Source organism: Panthera tigris, chromosome B3, assembly GCF_018350195.1.
Source record: "Panthera tigris isolate Pti1 chromosome B3, P.tigris_Pti1_mat1.1, whole genome shotgun sequence".
NCBI lineage: Eukaryota > Metazoa > Chordata > Mammalia > Carnivora > Felidae > Panthera > Panthera tigris.
In genome coordinates, this window is record NC_056665.1 from 462,587 (window position 1) to 475,546 (window position 12,960).

Sequence of the window (12,960 nt, forward strand, 5' to 3'; positions counted from 1 at the left end):
AACGTCCCTCCCCTGCTCACTGGAGTGTTTGTAAATATGATTCATGGGCTGTATTGTTACCTCAGCTGAGCATTCCCAGCCCCCCTCGGCCTGCCAGCATCTCCCGGGCAGAGCCAGCCGCCTGGCAGCTCGACCCCTCCCAGCGCCGCCCATGCCCCGGTGCCCACGCAGGATGGGGCATCATCCCAGGGGGCCCTGGGCACAGCCCACCTCCCCTTCCCCGGAGCCCAGGCCAGAAATCACAGGCCACGTTGTTTGGACCCGCAGTTAGTTGAGGGGCCTCTGAGGATTGGCCCCCCCAGGGGCAGAGGCCTGACCAGGCTGGCTGTTCCAGGGAGCAGGGAAGGACCCCAAGGGAAGGCATGACTCCGCCCCACCCCCCACTTGGAAACAAATACGCACACGAAAACCGGACAACTGCTGAGCACCTTCCCACCAGGGTGAACGAGGCAGATACCATCGCTCTGACAGGGGCAGATGTGGGAACAGGAGACCGGGGTCCTTTTCCAGGCTCTGACGTGTGCTCGCTGACCTTGGCCGGGTCATTGGTCAGTTTTAGCGTCCGTCTTGTGCACACGGTAATTGCTCACAGGGTGAATGTGGTTGTATGCGCAGGGGGAGGTGGGACGCGGTCAGAGCTGGGAACTCTGTCCCTGCGCAGGTGGGGAACCAACACCCCGAGGGAAAGGGACTTGCCCAGCAGCAGTGGAGGCTGGCAGGTACAGTGCACCTGCCGACCCTGAGCTACGGCCTTTTTCTGCCGCAGGGTTTGGAAACGAACCACTTGACTCGTTCAGCTCCGTTCCCTGGTTTGCTTGAGGGGATTATTAGTGTGGGAACGAAGGGAGGGCACTTCTCCGTAGCCCCCCTCCCCCCCCGCCCCGCCCCCACCACTGGCTGCCGGGATGCTGCAGCCATGGCTCCTGACCACGTGGTGGGGAGCGGGGACAGCTCTCCAGCACATCCTCAGTCCGGGGGTCTACCCGGAGCACCGTCAGAAGCTGCCCCTGCACCCTCACCAGGGCCCAGGCTGACCTTGTGGGGCACCACCCGACACACAGACACGGGCTCCGGGGAGAGGACGGGCCTTCCCTGCCCTCACGGGACTGGCACCCGTGTCCCCTCAGCTGCTGCCCCGGTGGCCTCATCCTCCTTCTCAGCAAGCAGCCTCCGCACCCTGAAACCGCTCCTCAGTGCCCCAGCCTCAGAGTCTGCCCTGGCCCTGGCCCCGAGGGCCTTCGTGACCCTGCATCCCGCCTGGCCTCAGGTCCCCCACGGCCGCCCCCTGAAACCACGTGCCCCTTCCACGCTTTGTGCTGATCTCCCTTCTGTCTGCCTGGCAAACCCCTCATGGTTCAGACCCGGCTCACAGGCCCCCAACTCCGGAAGCTTCCCGACACTTGCCTCTGGCCCTCCCCACAGCCCCTGGCAGACCCGAGCGCTCGCCCTATTTATTTATACGTCCACCTTGCCCGCAGTCTGCGAGCAGTCTCTGGGCCCAGAGCCCAGCCGGGCCTGCTACAGAAGGGACCTCAGTGACGGCCAGCGATGCGGTTCTCAGGCTGGTTGTACACGCTCGCTCGCCTCTATAGCAGCTGTTCTGGGGGCTGCGTACTTCCCTCCCTCCCCAGGCCTTTGTCTGCCCTGTTCCTCACCGGGGTGGGGGCGGGGGGTGGGTAGAGGAGGGAGAAGGGGAGGTGGAGGCCTGGATGCTGTGCGTCTGCAGCCTGGTCCCAATCCACGCAGCTTCTCGGGAGCCCGGGCCCCGTGGGAGGCCTTGGGGTCTGAACAGCCTAGCAGAGGCCTCATCTGTCCCCTTCCTGGGATGGGCAGGTGGTAATGATGGTCAGGGGGCCTTTGTCTGAGGCTTTGGATCAGTCTGTGCGTCCTGCCTTTCCGTGGTGGAAAGAAGCAAACTCATAGTCCCAGGAAGTTCTGCGGGGAAGTGCCTGGCTTTGCAAGGTGAGGGAGGCACTCAGGGTGGGGTTCCTGCCTCCACCCAAAGAGGGGCCCTTGCCTGCCTCCTTCCCCTCTTGAAGTGATTGATTCTGCCTTTGGCTTGTTCCTAATGAGGCTCTGATATTTCTGTTCTCCCCCAGCATGCATGCCTCAGAGACGGGGAGAGTGGACCTTAGGAGATGGGGTGGGTGTCCCTGCCACAGTCATTTTGGGGGCACAGACGAAGGATGGTGTGGTTGGACTGTCCATCTTCAGGGAGGCCAGGCCCAGCGGTCATTAGAGCCACCCGCCCCCCAGCCCATGATGGGGACTCTGACCGGCTCATTAAGGACGACCCATCCATCTTGTCTCTGCCCTGACACATCCATCGCCCCTGAGGGCTGACACAGCGGTCCTGGAGGCTTTACCTTGTGTGTGGGGTGGGGGTTGTGGTGGGAGAACCGTGTCCGCCTGGGAAACGTCTTTATTGTTCCAAGCACTTCAAAACTGCAGAACGCCGTGGGGTCGGGGATGAAGCCTGGGGGAGGCCTGGTTGGACGCGGGCTGCGTGGCTCTCCTGCCACGTGGCTTTGAGCAGGTCACCACCCCCCCCCTCGAGCTGCCCCGGGGTCCCCTCTGTGCAGCTTGGCGACCAGCCCCTCCCCCGATCAGGTGTTTGCAGTCTGTGAGACCAGGATGGTCACCAGCACTGTTAACCTGGAAACAGCCACGCAAGGGGCCAGCCTGACCTGGAGGTTCACATCGCAGGCCACGAGGTCTTGTGTGCGATTTGTGAAGGGGTGGGAGGAGGTCAGGAGTCCACGAGCGACTTCATATCCCCTGTGGTCTGTCGTCCCCCTCCCTGGACGGGGCTCTGCTCTCAGGGAGCTGTGGCCGCTCTCTGAGTCCACTCGGCCTGGCCCCATCCCCCAAGGCAGCCCTCGGGGGCAAGTCCCACGGGCTCCGCGTCACACAGGCACAGAGGGGCTTCTCAGCTCCGTGCTGGAACCTCAGAGCCACAGGGTTCCAGGCTGGACCGGACCCACCAGGCGCGCCGGCTGCCAGCATCCTTCCTCAGCCTGCTCTCCCTTTGGGGGATATGCCAAGGTTTGTCAGTGTCCCCCTTTTAACAAATATGTCTACATATTTTAAACACTAAAATATTCTATTTTCCCCTTCGTTATAGCGTAAGCAGTTATGCCATATGGTGTCCTCGTCACTTTGTTGTTGATTTTCAGAACAAATACTACGATGACTCAATGCCATAGATTGGTTCTCTCGCAACAATACGCTGTAAATTCAACTGGAGCCCAACCCAAATACTAACAGGATCTTTGGCAGGTTGGCTCTACAACTCATATGGAAGGATGAAACCCCAGGATGAGCGAGACGGCTTCGAAAAGGAAGGGCAGAGAGGAGGGGCTGTCCCGCCAGGTGCAAAAGGTGAGCGTAAGGCGGCCTCCTGAGACCACGGAACCTGACGGGGGGGAGGAGCCAGCAGGTCGGCCTCGCCCGTGCAGCTGTGCAACCACAGCACAAGCAACCTGGCGCTTCAGGCCCAGTGCAGCCGTAACACCGACCACTCTAGAGCCAACACGTCCCCGCCGCTGTCCCCGCCGGCTTGGGGTCCCCCGCGTGAACGCCAGCAGGACGCATATCTGTTTACTTACAGCGAGACCTTCCATTGGACACTTAGCGCTCGCCCACTGCTAACGGCATGAGGGGCGCGGGGTGGCACATCCGTGTCTCAGAGGGTTTTTCCTTCTGCGATTTGGGTTGTTTCCTTAAGAAACTGTCCCAGGACGGAGATCGCTAGGACGGAGGGAAGCACCCCGTGAAGGTCCTCTGCAAGCACGCCAGAAGTGCGTCCCCAAAGCGTTGGGCCCTTGGTGGTTCGATTCCTCCCTCCCTTTGTTCACTGGGCACCTCCACCGGCGTGGGGACCGGGGAGCCGGCGAGGCGTGGGTGTGTGATCCAGTGGGAGGAGAGACACGGAAGGGGGGCTCTCAGAACCCGGGGAGTGAGGTCACCAGGGGTCAGCGCTGGGAACAGTGTGCGTGAGTCCAGAGGAATGGTCTCCAGCGGCTGGACCAGCTGCCCTCGCAAGGTGGGTATGGGAGGGGGGCAGAGGACGGTCACAGTGGGCCTCAGGAGCCAGGCCAAGGGGTCGGGACTGTGCCCTGCGACCATGGGGAGGCATGGAAGGTTGGTGACCACAGAGTAGGTCTCCACCCATGTTGTAGCAGCTCCCCGGTTTTGGGCCTCCACGTCCCCTCACTGTCGTGCGGCCAGCTCCGCCCAAATCTGTGAAACAAGACAGCTCCCTGCATCCACAGGCCAGCCCACCTTCAGGCTCAGCCCCTAACACCTCAGCGATGGGCAGGAGCCCCATTCTTGCTCCCAGAACCTTCTCTTCGAGCCGTCACCCGGTGGGGGAGGTGTCTGCATGTCCTGGCCCTGCTGCTGATTCCTGAAAAGATCTCGGGCCTGCCCCTGGCCTTCTCAGGCCTCGGTTTCCCCACCCCACCGTGAGGCATCTACGTCGGCCTGGACTGAGCACAAGACAGAGGGGACCCCCGGCTCCACAGTTTCCATCAGCTTCGGGGGGAATCCCGGCACAGGTGGGCAGAAGCCCCTCCTGACTCGTCCGGCTTTGCTGGCTTCCTCTTCATTCCCGCCCCCTTCAGCTATCTCTGCCAAAACCTGTTTGATCTGGTTCTGTCCACAGAAGTGAGCGCAGGCCACTTTCTACTCGACACCCAGCCCGAGGTCTGTCCCCGGCCCCTGATGTCCCCCAGGCGGCAGAGGCCTAGACAGGCCTCATTCATCTTCCCCACCACGCCTGAGACAAAGGGCCTCATGTGTGTGCAGATGGGCCGACCCCCATCACCCCCGCATCATCCCTCCCAACCCACACCGATAATGGGCCTCCAATGAGTCCCCTGTGGGCACCCGCTGACTGGGGGGGGGGGGGGGCAATGACACACGCAAACACAGGGGCTAATGACAAAGCAAACCTCTCGGGGAGGGACTGGAGAGGGAGGCATGGCCGCAGCCCCATGGAGAATCCCATAACTCATTTCTGACGTGGACATATTATGCCTCTCAAAGACCACTTGCCCCGGACACCGAGCTGCCAAATTAACTGACAAGGGGTCTACTGAGGCGTCCGCTGCCGAGTGGCAACGCGGTCCCCAGAGGCCCAGGGAGCCACGTGAGGGCAGAATGATCTCTGGCCAGGCCAGGGCTCAGTGCCCTCTGGGTCAGAGCAGAGAGTCTGCGGATGTGTGGCCAAGGACACGGGGTCCCAGGGACAGCTGTGACACGCACACAGCAAGGTGGCAGCCCTCCCTCCTCCACCATCCCCCTCCCCCACCACCCCCCTCCCCCACCCCCCCACCCCCCACCAGCCAGCCAGGGCCCGGAATCCCCTCTTGGGGCAGCAAATACGGAGTGGGGGGGGGGGGCCGGCCAGAGCTTGCCCCGCGACCTGCACTGGAGGGGGCAGAGGGCTGCACAAGGGGCATCGGGGCCCAGCTCACGCCCGCCTCTGCCGCCCCTGCGGGGTCCTCCGTCAGCCACGCCCTCTCTGTAGACCTCGGTTTGCCTTTCAGCAACATGGAAGATTGAGACAAGAACTGAAGAGTCAGCCGCCAGCAGCTCCTGTTTATAGGGACTCTCGGGGGCCACGACAGTGCCGGGTGTGACACAGCCACCTTATTAACCTTCCTAACAACCTGGGACCCATGAGACCACGGAAGTCTCTGAGAAGTGGCCAAGCCCGGGTTAGGACCCAGCCCTACACTGAGTGTGTGTCCCTACCCTGCGCTGCCTCTGGGCCCTGCTGTGGCTCAGGCACGAGGGTGGAGGGGGCCGGGGAACCAGGAGGGGCAGGAGGGCAGGTCAGGGTGGGCTCCAGAATGGGCAGACCCAGCGGTCGCCAGCCCCAGGCCCCCGAGAGAGGCACTGTGCAAAGGAACAGTGTGGCTTCCTGTCCTCAGCTGCCCAGGCCACCTGCCAGCAGGCCTCACTGAACGCCCCTGCATGTGGCTGCTACGTCTCTGCCTGTAGCCCTTCCTAGCAATCGGCTCCCCTCGATTGCCCCTCCTGCAATCCTCACCCTCCACCCCACTGTCAGCCTGGCTGTCATGGACATTTCAGAGCACTGGCCCTGCCCCCACTCTGTCCCTTCTGGCAACAGGCCCTGGGCCTAGGTTATGGAGCCCCGGTCCCTTGTTGGGCACGGTCCCTACAGCCCAGGAGCCGCACTGGCTCATCACTGGACACGTCTAACCCTAGCGCTGCACCCCCTTCCTCCTTCCCTGTGGAACGGCTTTGTCTCTCTACTCCAGGACCTGCAGGAAAGGTGCAAAGGAACCTTCTGGGCCCCAGAGGGCCCCGTGCTGCACAGGGATTAGCAGACAGTGCTGAAGGGAGATGCGCCTGGTTGTAGGGACTGCCTGCAGGCCAGAGATGCAGGGCCGCACCCAGATGCCGGGCCCTGAATGCACGCTGGGAAGGGGGTGACTTTGCCTGGGTCTTAGGATTCTGCCAGCAAAGTCCCCAGGATCTGTTTGCTGGGGGCTCGGCAACGGGGGCATCGGGACTGGAAGGGAAGGGTGGGGGAGGGAGGGTGGGGGAGGGCCTGGGAGGCAGCACTGTGGTAGGGGGTGCACTCTGCCCCTGCATCCCGCTGCTTGGCCTTGGCTTGTGCGTCCCCTGGGAGGGGGCTTACCCCACTGAAGCAGCCCCTGTCCTGCAGAACAGTCCTGACTGTGAGACAGACCCCCCCCCCCATATGTCCAGACACCTGTGACCCATCCCCAAGTCAGAGCCCACATCCAGCCCTCGGGCCAGCACTGCTCAGCACCTCCCCGACCCCAGCCCTGACTCCCCCCCACTCCCTCGCTCAAAGATGCTGTCACCCTTGAGCTGCTCCGTGGACACAGCCTCCTCACCCTTGTCCTCTGGAGGTCTTCGTTGGGCAGGTCCCACCTCATGACTGAGTGCTCGGGGTACATAGCTCCCCCTTGACCTGCCCTCCCTGATTCTCCAGTTGGAGGGCCTGGGTGAGTTTCTTTCCACCTACACCTGTGTCTGGAGAAGAACCCAGTTCTGCTGGCACAGGACACCCCCAGTAGCAACCAGCCCCTAACACCCACACGATGAGTGTTCACGGGCACCCCCGCTCACCGAGCACTGCCTCCCCATAGACCCCCCAACTCCCGGCAGGCACCCTGGCCCCAGACCTTCCAGCACCCGGTCCCCAGGGCTGAGCAGGGCCTAGCACTGTGGGACCTTCTGTAGAGCCTGATGATGGGTGTCTCAGGACTGTCCCTCAGGGACAAAAGCCACTTCCCATGGCTCCCATCCTCCCTTGTCCAGCCCCCCCCAACAGGCCCTAATCTGCCACCCTTGGGGGTGAGTGTGCAGTGGCTCCCCAGGAGGGAAGACAGAGGCAGAGATTTGGGGTGGGGGGGCTGTCACTGGGCCAAGCTGGTTGAAGCCCTGGCTAAATGGGACCCTGGGGAGGGGCTCCACTCAGTGGGGAAGCTGCCAACAGACCGACCTGTCACCTGTCACCTGTCACCTGTAACCACACAGGAAGTTCGCCATGTGCTTTAACTCTTCTGCTCTCTTCCCTCTTTTGTCTCTGTCTCTGTCTCTGTCTCTGTCTCTGTCTCTCCTGGTTCAGGGGCAAGTGAGGAGGAAAGCAGACCCTAGCTCAGTCACCAGCATGCAGTTCAGGCTCTCGTCCAGCACGTGGCCTGGACCTCGGCGACCCCACTGATTTCGGGGTGTGGGAGGGCTGGGTTTCAGGCAGCCAGGCTGTCCCCATGGTCCTTCATGAGTGCATCCGGTACAGGACTCCCGGCGCCTCTGGCTTGGAGCTAGCACCTGCTTGGGCTGCAAGGACCTCCCAGACCCGCAGGGAAGGGTGTGCGGCATCCCCTGGAAAGCGCAAGGCAGTGAGTGCTCCTCTTGGAGCCCCGGGTTTTCCCCACAGTCCAGCCCGCTGTCAGCCCCCTGACTCCCCCAACCTGATGAAGAGCCTGTATCCCCCAGCTCCTTCACAGTCCGTGACACCCTCCCAGCTGTCCCTAGAGGACACCCCTCCCGGCAGAGCCTCCAAGGGGGACACCACAGGGCGCATTCACCCCAAACACTGGGGCGGGGGGGCGGGGAAGGGCGACAGCCCTGGAGTGCTTCAGAGCTGGGGGCTCTGGACCGGCACGCAGCCAGTCCTCGTGTCCTCACTCCAACATGTGGACGTGTGCTCAGTGACACCAGGGCAGGAACTGGAAACCACCCGCCACAGGAATCCACATCTGCTGTAAACCGGCTTTGACTCTCCCCCCTCTCCACCCCAGACCCTGTTATCAAACACTTACCAGCACGAAGCAAGTGCTCTGCTCCTCCTCCCTCTGCTCTTGGAGGCTGCTGGAGGCAGGGCTCTGTCCTCGTCCTTGTCCTCGGGTCAGGGAGGCAGGCTGCATGTGTCCTCAGGGGCCTGGGTTCTGGTCCCCACTCGGCCACGGCTTTATTGGGTGCTCTGGATTCACCCTGCGCTTTCTCGGGTCCAACGTCTCTCTTCCACAAAATGGGGACAAAATTTCTAGACTTCTGACTAGAAGGCTGAGCCCTGCTGAGGAGGGTCTGGAGCCCTGGCTCCTTGGGGGCAGGGATTCCACGGGACCCTTTGTGAGCCCCAGCTCGGCTCCACACGGAACGAGTGGCGGACGCTGAGGCAGGAGGTGACAGCCAAACCGTGGCCAGCAGCGGAGGAATCAAGTCAAGGAACCACCGGGGAACCACCGTGAATAGTTAAGTGCAGGAAAGCCAGACGCCCAGGCCGTGCCGCAGGCCACCGACCTTTGGCCAGGTGTGCGGAGGGGATGGGAGGGCCTCAGCCGCCCCCCACCCCGACCCAACTCTTGGGGGATCTCCCTGCCCACACTTGCAGGGCTCACAGTTGGCAGTCCCACAGCTGGGTCTCCGGGGGCCCAACAGACGTGGGGTCCGCACGCTCCGCACCCCGGGCTTTGTGGGAACTGCCGCACCCCTCCAGGGTGCTGGCGCCTGGCTTTCCTTCTCTGTCCTCTCACTCGGTGGAGAGCAGTGGCTCTCGCACGCTGGCCTGCATCACAGTCACCCTGCAGGGCTGGTTGAAACACCCCAGGTCTGGGGTGGAGCCCGAGAAGTTTTCTGTCTGAACAAGTTTCCAGGTGATGCTGGGAACCAGAAGTCATGGTATTTTGACCCCCACCCCCACCCCCACCCCGTTTGTTAGGGGGCGTACAAACGTGAGGCCATGTTTGTGTTCTGAGGAACGTTAGCCCTGAGAGGCCCCTGCTTGGGGTCCCATAATGACTCAGAGGAGCAACTGCTGCCTCCGGGGTCTGGAGGAACGGAGGAGGGCAGGGACGCCAAGTGGCCGTGGGTGGACAGCGACTGCCACCCTCTGGTCAGCAGCAGCAGCAGCAGCAGGAAAGCCTCGGGCTGCTGGCTCAGCCACCTGGGCCCGCATCCCCCAGACTGGGGCCTGCCCAAGAACTTGGCTGCAGGTAGGAAGCCAGTCCCAGGGGGTCTCCTGGCTCAGCCTCCAGGGACCAGCTGGAGAAGGAGCGACCGGGGCCCCTGTGAGTTTGGATATGAACCCAGACTCCTGCCATTGGCGCCATAATAGTCCTGCTCCTCCCCGGTCATGCCCCCCCTTCCTGTGACCTCCTGTTCCCCTCTTTCACCTCTCCAAACACTGTGGGGTTGGGAGTGAACCAGGAGGGAGCCATCCCCAGTGGCCTGGGTTTCAGCCTCACTGTGCTGGCCGCATGACCCTGGGCCGAGGTCCATCTCCTCCTCTGCCCATCCCTGTAGGGATTAATCCCTGTGGTTTCAGGCTTAGGGTTAATCATCACAAGTACTCTGCACAGTATTGCTTCTCAGCACTGGGCTCACTCAGTCCATATCACTGCCACTATAGCTCTCCGAATGTTTAAAACCAAAACAAAATTTTGGAGGTGCTGGGGTCTCCAAAGTAGGATTCGTATACCCCAATGGTCAGCAAGACCGTCCACCGTGGTCGGGAAGAAAATACTAGACCTTCAGATAACTTTTACTTTTATCTCATCCTTTTAAAATCCTATTTTTGTATTTGTTTTATAACACACATGAGTATATTAACAGAATAGTACCTACACATCATTCATAAATGATATACGCATATCAGGGCGCATGGTAAAGAATTTTTAATGATAGGTACATGGGGCTAAGTACTTTAAAGGAGAGAGAGTCTCCATAACTTTCTAGAAGTTTCCTTGTGAGGAAATGCCCAGAGTAGGTCATTTCCAGGTAATGCCCCGGAGTCTCCCTGGTTATTAGCTTCCGATGCAAATACCTGTAGGTGTTCAGGGAGCCAGTGAAAGAGGGGAACCCTGGGCTTTCAGGGCCTTCCCCAAAGGTAGGCTGTGTGTTTAGTAAGAAAAACAAGAACAGACATTTATTTCCCCACATCGGCCCTACAAGGAAGGTACTATGTGACATTATCCCCATTTTAGGGATGAGGAAATGAGGCCCAGAGAGGTTAGGCTGCAGAGTGCAGCAGCCAGGACCGAACCCAGGAGCCCTGGCACTGGAGCCCAGGTTGTTTAACCCCTATGCACCCACCCTGAAAACCAGAAGGGCCTGGTGCCTGTCCGTGGGGGCAAGGAGGACAGAAGGAACCACAGGCCCATCCAAGAGTGGGGGTCCTTGGGCAGAGTGAGGAAGGAGGAGCCCCAGAGAGATCCTGCAGCCCGGGGAGGGGAGGGCAGGAGATCAGCTGTGGGCCAGGGGGAGCCTGGGACGAACATTAGAAAGGGAGGTGGGGTTCCTGACATCAGACTTTGCCAGATAGGGCTCTGGGGAGGACCACAGAGAGCCCATCTGGAGTCCCTGAGAGCCCCAGGAAGGGCAGACACACAGCCCATGGAGCCCCTCTCCCTCTGCCTGTTCGAAGCAGAAAGTAGGACCTTCACCTGTGCCGCACTCTACACCCACTGATGGACTTGTTTTCTAGGAAGTCAACTAAGGCTTTTTGGAACTGGAACAGAGACAGCTCTTCCTCCTAATGAGGTGGTGGGCTCCCTGTCTTTGGAGGTATGCAAGCAAAAGCTGGATGATCCTATGATGGTGTTGTGCAGAGGGAGATAGACGTGGGATAGATCTATAAGTCTCTTCCTTCCCCTTCCGAAATGCTCAGACGTGTGGCTCTGAGTGGAGAGGAGAGGTATAGAGCCTAAGTCCTGGGACACTGTGGCCTTGTATCATTCTTCCTGCCTCAGCCTCTCTCTGGGTCCAGGGCTGGGTAGGGAGGCAGGCAGCCACTCTCTGGGGACGGCTGTATTCCAGCCGCAGCCCTACGGGACTGGCCTCCCAACCTTGGCCTCCGTATGATCTGCAGAGCTTTTCCAGGTAGGCCATACACCTGAGTTATTTCCCAAGTAGCTTGGAGTTTTCGCTTGATTTTATGCTGAAATCCCTTCATCCCCTCCAGACTGCAAGACCACAACTTGTAATAGGTATTTAAATGGTGTGCAGTCACACTGGCAATTCTCTCCAGATTTGCTCTGCAACGGGCATCAGGGGATCTGTGAAAATTGGTGGAAAATAATTACATCTTTATTTTCCTTTACCTCTAACTAGAATTTAATACTTCCTTTAATTATGAATGTAAAAGCAATAAACCCCAGCAGTATTAGCAGTACCAGTGACTTTGTCACCAATATAAATCACAGATGTTTTCCTATCACGTTGTAGCTGTTGTAGATAATTTGAAATATTACTTATGTTCATTGCTACTTTGAAATTACAGAAGTTCTCAGACCTGCTGCATTAATAAAGCAGCACCTACATTACTATTTCACAATTTTTCTAAATTTTTTAAATTTTTATTTATTTTTGAGGGAGATAGAGAGAGACAGTGCGAGTAGGGGAGGGGCAGAGAGAGAGAGAGGGAGACACAGAATCCAAAGCAGGCTCCAGGCTCCGAGCTGTCAGCACAGAACCCGATGCGGGGCCCGAACCCATGGACTGCGAGATCGTGACCTGAGCCAAAGTTGGACGCTCAACAGACTGAGCCACCCAGGCGCCCCTACAAATTTTTGATAACTTTTTTTTATATAATTGGTTTCTTTTGTAAACCAATGCATTTCACTTAAAATTTTTTTTATTAATGTTTATTTTTGAGAGAGAGACAGAGCGCAAGTAGGGGAGGGACAGAGACAGAGAGGGAGACACAAAATCTGAAGCAGGCTCCAGGCTCTGAGCTGTCAGCACAGAGCCTGACATGGGGCTCGAACCCACGAACCATGAGATCATGACCTGAGCCGAAGTCGGATGCTCAACCGACAGAGCCACTCAGGCGTCCCTTATGCACTTAAATACATCGTAGTAAGACAGGATTCTTGGACTTCATGAGATGCCAAAGGTATCCCTGGTGCCATAAAAGCCAGTTATCCCTGTCTGACCATTCCAATGCTAAGGCCATGCCAATGACCCATGGAGGTGCTCTGGGGTCACAGGGGTGAAAGCTGGTACACAATATATCTTTTTTAAATGAATGATTTGGAATTCCAACACAATTATAGAATTATAGAGCTGGAAGGTCTTTAGAAAGCCTTTACTGCAATCGTTTTCAAACTTCTTAGCACAACTCATAGCAAGAAACATTTTCCTTTGCATTTCCTTTGCATATTTCCTTTCCATTATCTGAATATATGAAACACGTTTTGGTTCTTTTTTACATGACGTAACTTTACTATGCATGATGCACTCTTATATCTTCTATGTTATTTCTTTTTAATCTATTCTATTTCATTTTTAGAAGATGATGAATTGAATTTTTATTTAGAACAACTATAATGCCTGACAAAATTTGAGTTGATACCCAATTTACTTCCATTGGAACTGAAGACTGGCAGATTTGGAAGCAAGCAAATAGATGAGTGAAAGCCTTAGGAATCCGACAACAGATAAAATTAAGAC

General features: G+C 58.5%; 1 long non-coding RNA gene across 1 annotated transcript; it reads left to right on the top strand.

The window, feature by feature from the left end:
• The first annotated feature begins 2,979 nt into the window (after positions 1 to 2,979).
• Positions 2,980 to 4,418, top strand: LOC122239171. The gene is made up of 3 exons (XR_006218124.1): positions 2,980 to 3,045; positions 3,177 to 3,381; positions 4,275 to 4,418. It is a non-coding gene; the product is annotated as an uncharacterized LOC122239171 (long non-coding RNA).
• The last annotated feature ends 8,542 nt before the right edge of the window (positions 4,419 to 12,960 follow it).